The sequence below is a fragment of the Gymnodraco acuticeps genome, unplaced genomic scaffold, assembly GCF_902827175.1.
Source record: "Gymnodraco acuticeps unplaced genomic scaffold, fGymAcu1.1, whole genome shotgun sequence".
Lineage (NCBI taxonomy): Eukaryota > Metazoa > Chordata > Actinopteri > Perciformes > Bathydraconidae > Gymnodraco > Gymnodraco acuticeps.
The window spans coordinates 1,031,127-1,044,163 of record NW_022991760.1 but is presented as its reverse complement, the minus strand read 5'-3'; the positions used below and the strand labels follow the sequence as shown (position 1 = coordinate 1,044,163).

The 13,037-nt window shown below is 48.0% G+C and overlaps 1 protein-coding gene across 1 annotated transcript in view; it reads right to left on the bottom strand.

Moving 5' to 3' along the window:
* apba1a (amyloid beta (A4) precursor protein-binding, family A, member 1a) overlaps window positions 1-13,037 on the bottom strand; it is a gene marked incomplete in the record, with an annotated part of 144,079 nt that overhangs the window by 57,521 nt on the left and 73,521 nt on the right.

Below are 13,037 nucleotides of genomic sequence, written 5' to 3'. Positions count from 1 at the left end.
GATCTGAGGGATTTCTCTGCAAGCAGCTGGCCGTGTGCAGCTTCGTGACTGACAGTCAGAGCTACGGGTCGTTAACGCGTCCTCCAGGAGCTGTGGCCGGCTGTGCAGAGCCTCGACAGACAGGTTGGTGTCAGCTTGTTGCTGGTGATGGCTGTGTCTCCGCACCCTCTCCCAGCCAAGTTGTCCTGATTGCTGTCTTATTTTTTGTTTGGCTTAGACTTTCTGGTGACGACAGTGTTCTACTTACTGTAACTACGGTTCCAAGCCGTGCAAGTACTGGCCATTGTCAATACCGTAAACGGCTCTATGCTGTGTAAGTACTGGCCATAGATACTACTGTAACTACGGTTCCAAGCCGTGTAAGTACTGGCCATAGTCAATACCGTAACTACGGCTCTATGCTGTGTAAGTACTGGCCATAGTTACTACTGTAACTACGGTTTTAAGCCGTAAGTCCTAGCCATAGTTACTACGGTAACTACGGTTCCAAGCCATGTAAGTACTGGCCATAGTTACTACTGTAACTACGGTTCCAAGCCGTGCAAGTACTGGCCAGAGTTACTACTGTAACTACGGCTCTATGCTGTGTAAGTTCTGGCCATAGTTACCACTGTAACTACGGTTCTAAACCGTGTAAGTACTGGCCATAGTTACTACTGTAACTACGGTTATATGCCGTGTGAGCACTGGCCATGGTTACTGCTGTAACTACAGCTCTGTGCTGTTCTCTTCTTTCGAAGCTAGTTATCTGGTCTTAAACATGTGTGTTATTTGAATTGATATCACTTGATCGTTAGCAGCAGCTGCTCGGCTAACGTCTTGCGTGTACTGTTAAGCTTCTTTATTTTACCCAGCTAGGTGAAGGCAGTGCTCTCGCTCCAACTCCCTCTACCGGTAATGCGGATGTAGCTACATCCCCTTTTTCTGTTCAGTGAGTAGTAGCACCGCTCTACTCTTCCCGTTCAGCAGGTAGCTGGTGAAGGCTGTGTTCCCGAAACCGCTCCCGGTTACGCTGCATCTGGCATTCGTCTCTAACTCAACCAGTGAAGGCAGTGTTCTCGCCCCCGCTCCAGGTAGACGCTGAACTGCCTCGCCTTTCCGTTAAGCAGGTAGTCGGTGAAGTCTGTGTTCCCGCTCCCGGTTACGCTGCATCTGGCATTCGTCTCTAACTCAACCAGTGAAGGCAGTGTTCTCGCCCCCACTCCTGGTAGAGCTCCTGGTAGACGCTGAACTGCCTCGTTTTTCCGTTAAGCAGGTAGCTGGTGAAGGCTGTGTTCCCGCACCCGCTCCCGGTTACGCTGCATCTGGCATTCGTCTCTAACTCAACCAGTGAAGGCAGTTCTCGCCCCCGCTCCTGGTAGACGCCAAACTGCCTCATTTTTCCGTTAAGCAGGTAGTCGGTGAAGGCTGTGTTCCCGCACCCGCTCCCAGTTACGCTGTGTCTGGCAGTCGTCTCTAACTCAACCAGTGAAGGCAGTTCTCGCCCCCGCTCCTGGTAGACGCCAAACTGCCTCATTTTTCCGTTAAGCAGGTAGTCGGTGAAGGCTGTGTTCCCGCACCCGCTCCCGGTTACGCTGCGTCTGGCAGTCGTCTCTAACTCAACCAGTGAAGGCAGTTCTCGCCCCCGCTCCTGGTAGACGCCAAACTGCCTCGTTTTTCCGTTAAGCAGGTAGCCGGTGAAGGCTGTGTTCCCGCACCCGCTCCCGGTTACGCTGCATCTGGCATTCGTCTCTTACTCAACCAGTGAAGGCAGTGTTCTCGCCCCCGCTGCTGGCAGACGCAGAACTGCCTTGTTTCTCCGTTAAGCAGGTAGCTGGTGAAGGCTGTGTTCCTGCACCCGCTCCCGGTTACGCTGCATCTGGCATTCGTCTCTAACTCAGCCAGTGAAGGCAGTGTTCTCGCCCCCACTCCTGGTAGGCGCTGAACTGCCTTGTCTTTCCGTTAAACAGGTAGCTGGTGAAGGCTGTGTTCCCGCACCCGCTCCCGGTTACGCTGCATCTGGCATTCGTCTCTAACTCAACCAGTGAAGGTAGTGTTCTCGCCCCCGCTCCTGGTAGACGCGGAACTGCCCTGTTTTTCAGTTAAGCAGGTAGCTGGTGAAGGTTGTGTTCCCGCACCCGCTCCCGGTTATGCTGCATCTGGCATTCGTCTCTAACTCAGCCGGCAGTGTTCTCGCCCCCGCTCCTGGTAGATGCTGAACTGCCGTGTTTATTAATCCAGCCAGGTGAAGGCAGTGCTCTCGCTCCCGCTCCCTCTGCCGATAAACGTGGGTGTAATTACATCCCTCTTTCTGTTCGGCGAGTAGCAGCAACGCTCTACTCTTTCCATTAAGCAGGTAGCTGGTGAAGGCTGTGTTCCCGCACCCGCTCCCGGCTACTGCTGCATCTGGCTACCTACGGAGTGGCTCATTCATGTTGCGCCTGTATGGCTTCTTTTGAGCCATTGAGAAATGTGAGCATCTGAGGGAGGTTCTCACGGTAAACGCCTGCATGAGCTGTAGCTGCATGCCTCGGGCGCTCAGAGTGGCTAGAATCACTGAGGTGGAACGTCTGGCAGCAGCCAACAGACACCTCTCCTTGTCACATCCTCTTCCAGATCAATTCGGCCGTTCCCGGCGACTTGAGGGAGCGATGGCTATGTGTGCTCCCCCCAATAGAAGGACTAGAAAAGCTGTCCTCTGAAGTGGATCGGCTAGCTGCCGATAGGGGCATGATGAAGTCGCCTCTTGGTCCTTCAGCCTGGGCCAGGTGTAGGGGCCTTCGGTTGACGCCCCTCCTTCGGTTGGCGCACCTCCTTCGGCTGGCGCATCTCCTTCGGTTGGCGCACCTCCTTCGGCTGGCGCACCTCCTTCGGTTGGCGCACCTCCTTCGGCTGACGCACCTCCTTCGGTTGATGCACCTCTGTATGAGGAGGCCTTGTCGCTGGTACAGACTCGTCGCCAGGTTTCGCTGGCCCAGTCACCACTAACGGAGGCATGTAGGAGAGTCCTCCGTAGCGTACCAGTCGAGCCAGGGGAGCTGTTTACGGCAGCTGCCCTGGAGGCACTGGAGCGTGCCGCCCAAGCTAGGCAGACCAGGCAGCAGCTCTCGGGTCTTCGCAGACCTGTGCCCACTCCCAGCAGGCCCATGGGCCGCTCTAGCAGCCGCACTCAGCCGCCGGATTACAGGGGTGGTCTGCAGAGGTCTTAGCGGCGCGACCCAATGACTTTCGTGCCCCAAGTCGCCCGCCTTCCAGACGGCCTCGTGCCCCAGTGCCCCCCCGGTCGTCGGCTGCTTTCCCAGCAGCAGCTCAGTTACTGGGCGGTCTGTACTTCCGTCCCTTGGGTGGTTTTCACCTTAACCCAGGGGTACGGACCGCAGCTCCGGCCCCTTCGGCTGGGTCTAATTGACAGTCGTCAGCGATCCGGCAGGGGCCCTAGCTCTGGCCCAAGAGTTGTCCGTCCTTCTGTCCAAGGACGCAATCAAGCCAGTAAGACCCTCTGCTTAGCCCAGGGGGTTCTACTTGGCGTACTTTCTCGTGAGCAAGAAAGTCGGCGGATTTCGCCCGATCTTGGACCTCAGAGGAATCAACAGATTCCCGAAGGTGCTGCCATTCTATATGCTGACCACTGCATATGCACAGGTGGAGTGGTTCTCAACCGTGGACTTGAGGGATGCCTACTTCCACGTGGGCCGGGCAAGATGGTGCCTTATATTCAGTTCCTCCGGCCCTTGGGCAGACTGGCTGCTGCCTCGGCCGCTGGGCCCTTAGGCCCGCTGTCGTTGCGCCCCATGCAGATGCGGCTGAACAGCCTTCACTTGGACGCCAAGTGGCACAGGCACAGGGAAGTCAGGGTGTCGCAGCATTGCCTCCACTCTCTGTCACGCTGGAGGGGCAGGGCCTATCTCCTAGTGAGCGTGCCCATGGGCGCCATCCCATCCCGCCAGGAGACCATCACCATAGGTGCATGTCTCTCAGGGTGGGGTGCAGTGCGGCAGGGCAGGACCGTTCAGGGTCAGCGGTCTGCCCAGGAGAGTGCGCGCCAGGTCAACGTGCTAGAGCTTCGGGCTGTGCAGCTTGCACTCACGCACTTCCTACCCCAACTGGGGGGCAAGAATGTGTGTGTTCCTTGGGGACAGCATGTACGTTGTTGCTTAGACAACAGTCCCTTCTAGATGGTGGACGTTCTCACTCCACTCTGAATGTATGTGGCTGCGATTTCTGCCCGACATGTTCGGGTCGACGGCGCCACGGCGGGGTGCCACGGCGGGGTGCCACAGGTCGGTGTCCCTCTTTATGAGAGGGGCTTTATGGCAGCGTCCCCCTAGCACCCCGAGGGCTCCGGCTTGGGACCTGCCCCTGCTGCAGGATGCCCTATCATCTCCTCCCTTCGAGACCCTGGCCCAGGTGGGGCTTAGGTGGCTGCCCACGAAGGCAGCATTTCTGCTTGCCATAGCCTCAGGGAAGCGAGTCGGGGAGTTGCATGTCCTCTCCATAAACAATACATGCCCGAGGTGGGACTCTCAGGCGTTGCTCTTTGGGCAAATGTGGCATTCCGGCCCGGGGTCCTTCCACAAACCCACTTCAATCAGCCTGCCCAGCTGGCACGCTTTGACATTCAGGAGTACGGCACGTCGAAGTTGCTGTGCCCTGGGGGTGCCCAAAGGGCGTATATCAAGGCTACTGCCTGCATACGGTAGTAGGATCAACTCTTGATTTTGCCCTTGCGGCACTAAAGGAGGTTATGCCCTCTAACTAGTGGCTGCCCCACTGGGTTGTCGATACCATCTCACAGGCTTACGGGGCCAGTGGCCGCCCCCTGCCATCAGGCTGAGATGCCACTCTACAAGGAGCATCTCAACATCTTGGGCTGCCCTGAGGGTGGTGCCCCTGGAGACCATCTACGCCGCGGCGTCGTGGGTGTCTTCTGGCACATTCTCCAGTTGTCATCAGGTCAATGTCGCCACTCCCCATTCTTTGGGCGTGGTCCTTTTGCCGAGCTCCGCTGTTTCCAGTGGTGAGCAAGGGCTTGGATTCTTCATGACATTGTTGGTATAAGTCATCCAGTGCTGAAAGCACCGCCTCTGGCGGTCAGTAGGGACGAAATAGAACGATAGTTACGGCTGTAACTACGGTTCTATGAGTCCCGGATGACCGCCAGAGTTCCCTGTCACTCAGAATTCTTGTGTGCTCGCAAGAAGATTCTGGGAACAGATCCTCTGACGACACCGGCTGATATAGCCGGTGTCACGTGGGTCACAGGTGACTTTGTTGGTATTGGTACTCGAGCTGCGCATGCGCGCGATGGACATATCCAGTGCTGAAAGCACCGCCTCTGGCGGTCATCCGGGACTCATAGAACCGTAGTTACAGCCGTAACTATCGTTTCGTTTTGAGAAATGTGTCATTCACCAAAAAGTTCCGAGTTGTGTTTGATAAGAGACGTCTGCTAGACGGAGGAAATACTTTGCCTTTTGGGTATTGAGACAAAATGTTTTCACCCCGTCAAATTGATTTTGAGCCCCGACTACGAGTTCCTTTTTCTTGTTTAGTCGTGGGCCCCAACGGGTGCGGAAAAACTTTTTTTGTCAAGAATGTATTGCAAAATTGTATTCATGTAATGGATGTACAGCCTCAAAATATTGTGTGGATTTATACTTCTTTCCAGCCCATGTATGCTGAACTGCAGGAAAAGAATAAAAATATAAAGTTCATCAAAGATTTGCCTGAATCATTTCAAGATGAATCTCTATTTCCTCCTGATCAAAGTAATTTGATTATATTGGACGATGTTATATTTCAGGCCTCGGAGCATCCTGAAGTAGTCAGACTTTTCACCCAATACCGTCATCACAGAAATATGAGTGTTATCATGCTTACCCAAAATGTTTTTCATCAGGGGAAAAACAGTCGTACCATTAGTTTGAATACTAATTACATGGTCTTGTTTAAAAACCCCAGAGACAGATTACAGATGAACATACTTGCTCAACAGATACACAGGTAATAAATCATTTTTCCTACAAAGTTTTGAAGACGCTACAACGGAACCTCACGGTTATTTAATCGTAGACATGACCCCCAGCTGTCCAGACATCTACAGACTTAGATCGGGAGCACTACCTAATCAGTGGCCAGTTGTTTATGTACCAAAAACGAAAACTTGAAACAGTATGTCGGCCCGTTTAAAAAGAAACATGCCTCTGCTGAAGGCTTTGTGTAACGCAAAGGCATCGAGGTGCAAGGATATTCTCAAGAACTGCTCCACGGATTTTCTTCAATCACTCTGTGAGCTGTCTCTAAATCTTTTAAAGGGTAACATTCCACTATCAGGCGCTCAGTATAAGAAGCTCAAGAAACAAAAGAACATTTTCAAACTCTTGGCCGATAAAAAGACCAACTTAAAAACTAAATTCACGGCCTTAAGAAAACAATCTGGAGGTTTTATTTTGCCGCTGCTTGGTGCTGTGATCCCCATTTTAGGACAACTTTTAGGAGGGCTCACTCGATCATGAGTCAAAAGATGTTTTTGTTATCACCTCACCAGTTTAATCAGCTCAATCAGACTGGTGTAACTAACCCCCATAGTAAGGAAACAATGAGACGCACTGCCGAAGATGTTCTGGATGAAAAAATTAGAGCAGTGTTAAACGAAACAGGATTAACCCCTTATGAAAAAATAAGAAAATACAATACCTTGCTACAGAGATATCTCACCTTACTCAAACAAGACGGGAATGAGGAACGACATATTACTTTAACTCTACCCGAAGACACAGGGTTGGTAAAAGGAGAAGAAAAGGATGGCACGTCCGATGATAAAATAAAGAACGAGGTACTTCATAACATTCCTACGCGCAGCCGTAAGAATGCCGAGTACATTATGAGTAAATTAATCACGAGTACAGCTGGATGGACACCAGCGGGGGAATTTGTAGAAAAGGGGACAGCTGTAAAAGGTTCACACATGTTAGATTTATTTAAACATTTATCCTGTTCGTATAAAACAAATGCCCGGGAACCTAAAGGCTGGCGGGGTTTTTTAAATAGTCTGAATGAGCTCAACATTCCTTTATCAGCTTTTCAAAACCTGCACGCTCGTGAACAATATCGTATAATCAAAGAGGGCGAGCCAAATGGAGAAAATATACCCAAAAAAAGAAGAAGGAATAGTAAATCATCTCCTACGACCCCCCGGTGGGGGGTGGCAGGGACCCCAGACACCGCAGAGGAGGGAGAACCTCCGAGTGCTCTGCTTAAGAAGAAAAGGATAAGGAAGGACAGAATATTAAGTCCTAGCTGGTTACATTTTACCCCCTAAAGTTGTATTATATATTTTATTTTCCTAATAAAGACAGAGTCACCTGAATTAATTTTGTCTTCAGACCTTTTTTATTTCTACATTTTATAACAATCTTTAAACATTTGTAGAGAACAAACACTGTGGTTAAAATGAGTGTCTTTATGACGTCTCTCACACCGTTGGTATTTTTTCACAAAATTCGTTACAGCAGCATCATTTTTTACCACATCATCTTGATACAGAGATAACACATTTTCGTAAGACAACCCGGACGCTCTTTTGCATAGATAAAAAACACAGTGCTGACCACAGGCTGTAGACATGACATTCTGAAGTTGCCGGTTATGGTATAAAATAGTTTTACATTGTTTTTCTAGAAAATGTAGGATGCTTTTCGGGTAATGACTAAAATCGGGGGGACATCCGAAATAATCCAAAAAAGTTCCAACCCCTTCCTCTTCCTCTAAAGTCACTGCTAGCCAGTGTTCTCCGGGCATGTGGGAGGGGTGGGTGTTTACAATCATGTATACAGGGCATCTAAATAATTGTTTTACTCGGGGTAGCTGATCTGAGGCCCACACCCCCCCGAAAGAGTCCCCCACCATGTGACGCAGGAGACTGGCCAATTGGTGATTATTCATGTTGTGGTCTTCTTAGTAATAATCTACCAACACTTGACGTTTTGAATTAATCTCCAGAATCGAATCAAAACAAGAATACACAATTAAAGTGGTCGTTTGGGGTAATGGTACTCTGAACCTCATTTCCAGTCTTAAACTACCGCTTGTAATGGGAGACAGTGCGTCCGCATCTTCAGCAGCAGTTAGATTAAACACAAATAGTGAGTATCCTTGTTCGAAATCATCTCTGTCAATACTCAGAGGTAAGTCTTTCATGTGTCTCCCTGTAGCAGTGAACATGTTGTAAAACTCTCTGATTGACGACCCTCGGTTAAATTGAGGTTGGAATGCTTTGGCCGGTACTTGTCTGCCGTCCTGACATAGAGCCAGATATTCCATATCATTATGAAGGAAATTAAAAGGTGAAAGCTCTCTCCTTCCGGTGAAGGCTTCGTGATTTACCATACCCAATACTATGTATTTAGGCATATTACCCAGAAAGAGATTTTCTTGGTTGCATATTCTGGAATTCACAGGGATACTATAGGTTTTGATATTCACCCGAGATAAAGGGTAGAGGGCATTACCTCTCATCAGAGCCGCAGCATGACCTAAACGCACGGCAGGTGAGATGGTGGCCTTCTTGATAAAAAGTGAAGCCCCCAGTATTTGTATACGGTATGTAGAGTCATTTGCACACATGAGCGTAAAGGCATCGTTCGATCTGGTGAGTTTGATTCTCACATCTACAGCGTTCGGGAGAAGCCTCTCGCTGAAAAATATATCTGTGTGTAGGGCCCCCATCAGATGAAGCTCTCGAGATTCTGCCGTGAATATAGCTCTCTTTACTAGACCCTTGTATGGTCCATTGGCGATCACTACAGAGTCCATAGCACCCGCAGTGTCTTTATAAAATAAGCCGGCAGTGAACTGAGTTTTTAAAGTAGAATCAGAGTAATTCAATAGCGTTTCAATCATAGCTCTGTAAGGATGAGTCGAACTGGATTGAGAAATTAGCCTCTCCCCTAGAATAACGTCGCATTGACTAAAAATGGTATTCAGAGGATAATTAACCAGGGCCACAGGGGCATAAGCTACCAGATTAGTCCCATCGGCGTTGGTTATTTTGATCCTGAGATGCATCAAGGTGTCATTCATATCTAGGTATTTATCCCCGTCCCCGGGAATAAAAAATGCAATGGGTCCGTCCTCCGTAATGGCAGACAATGGAAGGACCTCTGTGTAGTGTTTTTCATCGATAGAAAGCTGCGTCATGGGGGCAGAAAATAAATCCAGCTCTGCCATGCTGCATTCAGCAGATTTGTGATGTAAAAGAGCCATATTTAACACTCTAAAATATATCTCTCCCCAATACGTTCCTTCTCCGAGGGTGTTTTTTCCCTAATGATTTTCTTTTGACTGAGTGCTTTCCTTTTTTAACACCTACCGGAACCCGTTTGCCTGGAGGTCTCTTCCTGGCCCTTCTTGCCAGAACCATCAGACCACCTGCTCCTTCTTGAGATCCGGGGTCTGACTGGCGGCCAAATTTACGGACAGCCTTACTGATAACATCTGATGCAATATTTTTGGCAGCCGATTTCAGATGAGGTTTAGCTATGGCAAACCCTTTTCTCACCAGGGGTGCAACAAAACGAAATAATCTGGAAAATATAGAGCCAATGCCTCGCCCGTACATCACTGGGGCACCATAAAAACCCGGCAGGGATCCTCCCGCTTGATTTTCATAATAACTCACAAAACGTTGAGGGTCGTGATGAATCATCGTTTTGTAAAAGATTGCCCTGCTTTTGAAGGTCTGAAATGAAGTTTCACTACACTCTTCCCGTAGGTGAACTTTACTGGTTTGTTCTGATCGTTTTTTATCTCTATCTGTATATTCTTTTTTTGTTACCGGTAAGTAATACGCAGGATTAAAATACTGAGTTACGGTATCGCCGAATGTTCCTCTTATATCTACAGTTCTCAAGAGAGGAGCAAAAGCGTCACCTACCCGCTGGTGACTGACCACATTACTATAACAGTACAGATGAGTTGAGCCTGCATTTATATCCGCTGGGTAGACTGCTGATTTATCGTCAAATTTGAGCCACTGGTCTGGTTTTATTCCAAGCATATAAGCGACGGGTTTTGGAAAGCGGAAATTATATTGGCCCCCTCCTAGAAATTCAATTTTCCTGTGAATTGGACTATAGTACAAACTGACATCAGAGTCAATTTTTCTGAAGCAGGACTCTAGTTCCTCCATGAGCTGAGTTATGCTACTATAGTAACCAGCTCTAAACATATGAAGTTTTAACTTATTAGATATGTCGGGGAGTTTTGGTTTCTTTATCCATTCAAAGTAGGCTACTTCCAAAGGTATATTGTACCAGGTGTGCGGGTATGACATTTCTGTCATGGCGACTTGCCACGAACCATCCAAGTGTAAAGGCTGGGCCAGGTTCACCTGATAACTAGAGCTTGTATTGTTTTGAAAATACATCAAGGCTGGCATTGGACGGCAGCGTAATGTAAAACCCTTCATTTATCTCCATGGCTGTAATGAAGGACTGAGCGTTGATTCTGTTTGCTTTTATACATCTTTGATTTCGCCTGCATCAACCCAGCTGTTGAATTTTTCGGGCCAATTATGCCAAGATACAAACATTTGTTTTTTCCCTCTCACCACCCGCCTTTTTAGAATTTTCTCGACTTGAAAAGCCTTGTCCTTGGATATCTTCACTTTTTGTAACTATTTCTCATAAAAAGTCCCCTTGATCTCTTCTCCATCATAATCTTTGAGTTTGTAAACAGGTGGCTGTCGAGGTATGCCTTCAGACACCATAAATAACTCGTCCGTATAACTCTGCTTATATTTTTTATCAAATACCCCTCTCAATTTGGATATCCTTACAAGCTCCCCCTCCTTAAAGTTCATTTTGGCAACAGCTTTTTTACGAAGGCTTGAAGGGTTATACAGGTTCCGGAACACTTGAGCCACATTTTCCTTAGTCACTTGCAATGGTGTCATCTTAATACTTCGATGATAACTATTATTGTAACTTTCAATTATTTCAGGTAAGACGTCTATATATCTATGAGTGTTTTTAGCTGTAAAATACCTCCACATTTTAGTTTTCAGCGTACGGTTAAATCTCTCTATCACACATGCCTTCATATCACTGGCGGTTGCATAATGTGCTATACCTCGTTTCTTCAATAAGTTTTGAAAAACTTTGTTAAAGAATTCTTTCCCCGCGTCTGTTTGTATCTTTTTAGGAATCTCACTGTGTGTTAAAATTGTATCAAAGGCTTTGGTAACCTCAATACCCGTCTTCTTCTTTAATGCTTGAGCATAGGCTTTTTTCGAAAATACATCTACGACTGTTAACAAATAATTAAAACCATCATTATATTCGGACAGCGACTGCATATCGCAGAGATCTGCTTGAAATTGTTGTAGCAGTCTGAGTACGAAAACTCTGTTTCTTACAAAATGCACCCGAGCCGGCTTATGTAAAGTATATGCATCCTGCTCAGATAAATATTCTCTGACTTTCTCTACATTTACTTGTTTACCCATTTCATTCTGTACAGCTCTATGGAGTTTATCCACACCTCCTAAACTCCCTGGATTAGAAGGAGTGTAATACACCTTTTGCATGACACGTTTCTCAGACATGTTCCCTGTTACAGCCCGATGAGGTAATGAGTACAACAGTTTTTCTTACAACGCATTTTATTGATATGTCACACATGTATAAAAAAAAACATTTTCTCTAAGCAGAGAATAATAAACATGATTTTTAGGAAGGACACCCTAGATCAAGTAGCCTAAAATAAAAACAGATAAAATAAAAAAAACTCTTCCTATTGCTGCCAAAAGGCCCAAGCTGCTCTTATAGTCTTCAGATGGGTCTCGTCGTTCTCCATAAGCTGTTCATAAAGCTTCTTCATTTTAGCCTCAAAGAGTCTGGTGTTTCTGAGATTGTGCAGAATCGCCTCGGTAGCTCCAAAGACTCTCCTCTCCGACACATAAAGGTGGCCCTGGTGTAGAGCGTCCCGAATGGCTGGAATGAAACGAACGGTCCACAGTCTCTTTACCACTTCATCATAGTTCCGATCCAGATAGTATTCTTCGGTCGGAAATAAACACTCGTGCCGCCTCTGACTTGGGTGATCGACTTGACATCCGTAACATTTTTCCTTTCTGTAAAGGTACACGACCCTGTCCAACAGATGAACTACAACTGCTTTTACCGTATTCAGGAATGACGATGTCCGAGCACGTTCTTTAGCATCACCCTCGGGAGCACAAGGAAAGCATGGCGCATCAATGCCTACTGCTGTTGATTTCCCTGGAGACTCGGATGGAGTAGATGGAGGTTGATGCATATCCAGCCACCCCGTAATATCAATATCAGCCATATAGCTGTCGAGATCTGGTGTCCAGATTGTTGGAGAGGATGGAGGTCCTACAGGCGTTTGCTCCAGGCTGCAGCTCGCGGTGAGAGAGTTGTTTTCTCCCCGATCCATGGTTGCTGCTCACAAAATGTCCTTGGGGTGTTCTCATTTTTAAATGATCTGGTGAGGAAAGGCGGGGGCTTGTTATGTTGAGTGGTAGGCGGAGCCCTCTGTAAAAAGTGAGAGTCTTTTGCAGTCAAACCGGGGAAAATCTGCCACTTCCTCACAGAGCCCCTCCTCCAACACACATGAACGCGCGCATGACCAAAAGAGGGCACGAGATACATTTGTGCACAGACTGTAGGCGTCTGACCCCCGCACTGCTGCTGCATTCGTTTCTTGACTGACGCTACGGACGGATGGCTGTAAATTGTCACAGGCTGATTAACCCCCATTCGAGGCGTCTCTTGCCATTTTTCTTTTTTGAAAAGGTGACGGGGTAAATGGAATTGCTGTCTTGTTATTTCGTTTGAGCGTATTTCTACCTAATTCCACCCCCCACTATTTGTTGCGTCATAGCCCCGGAAGGGGTAGAAAAGGGGGAGAGGCTGGGAGGGGGGCTGGGTAGACAGTCTCACACATAACTTCAAAGAGACACCTAGATTAACATCAAAGGTTTATAGCACACCAGTGTGAAGTCACACTGGCCTGTTATAACACTTCACATCAAA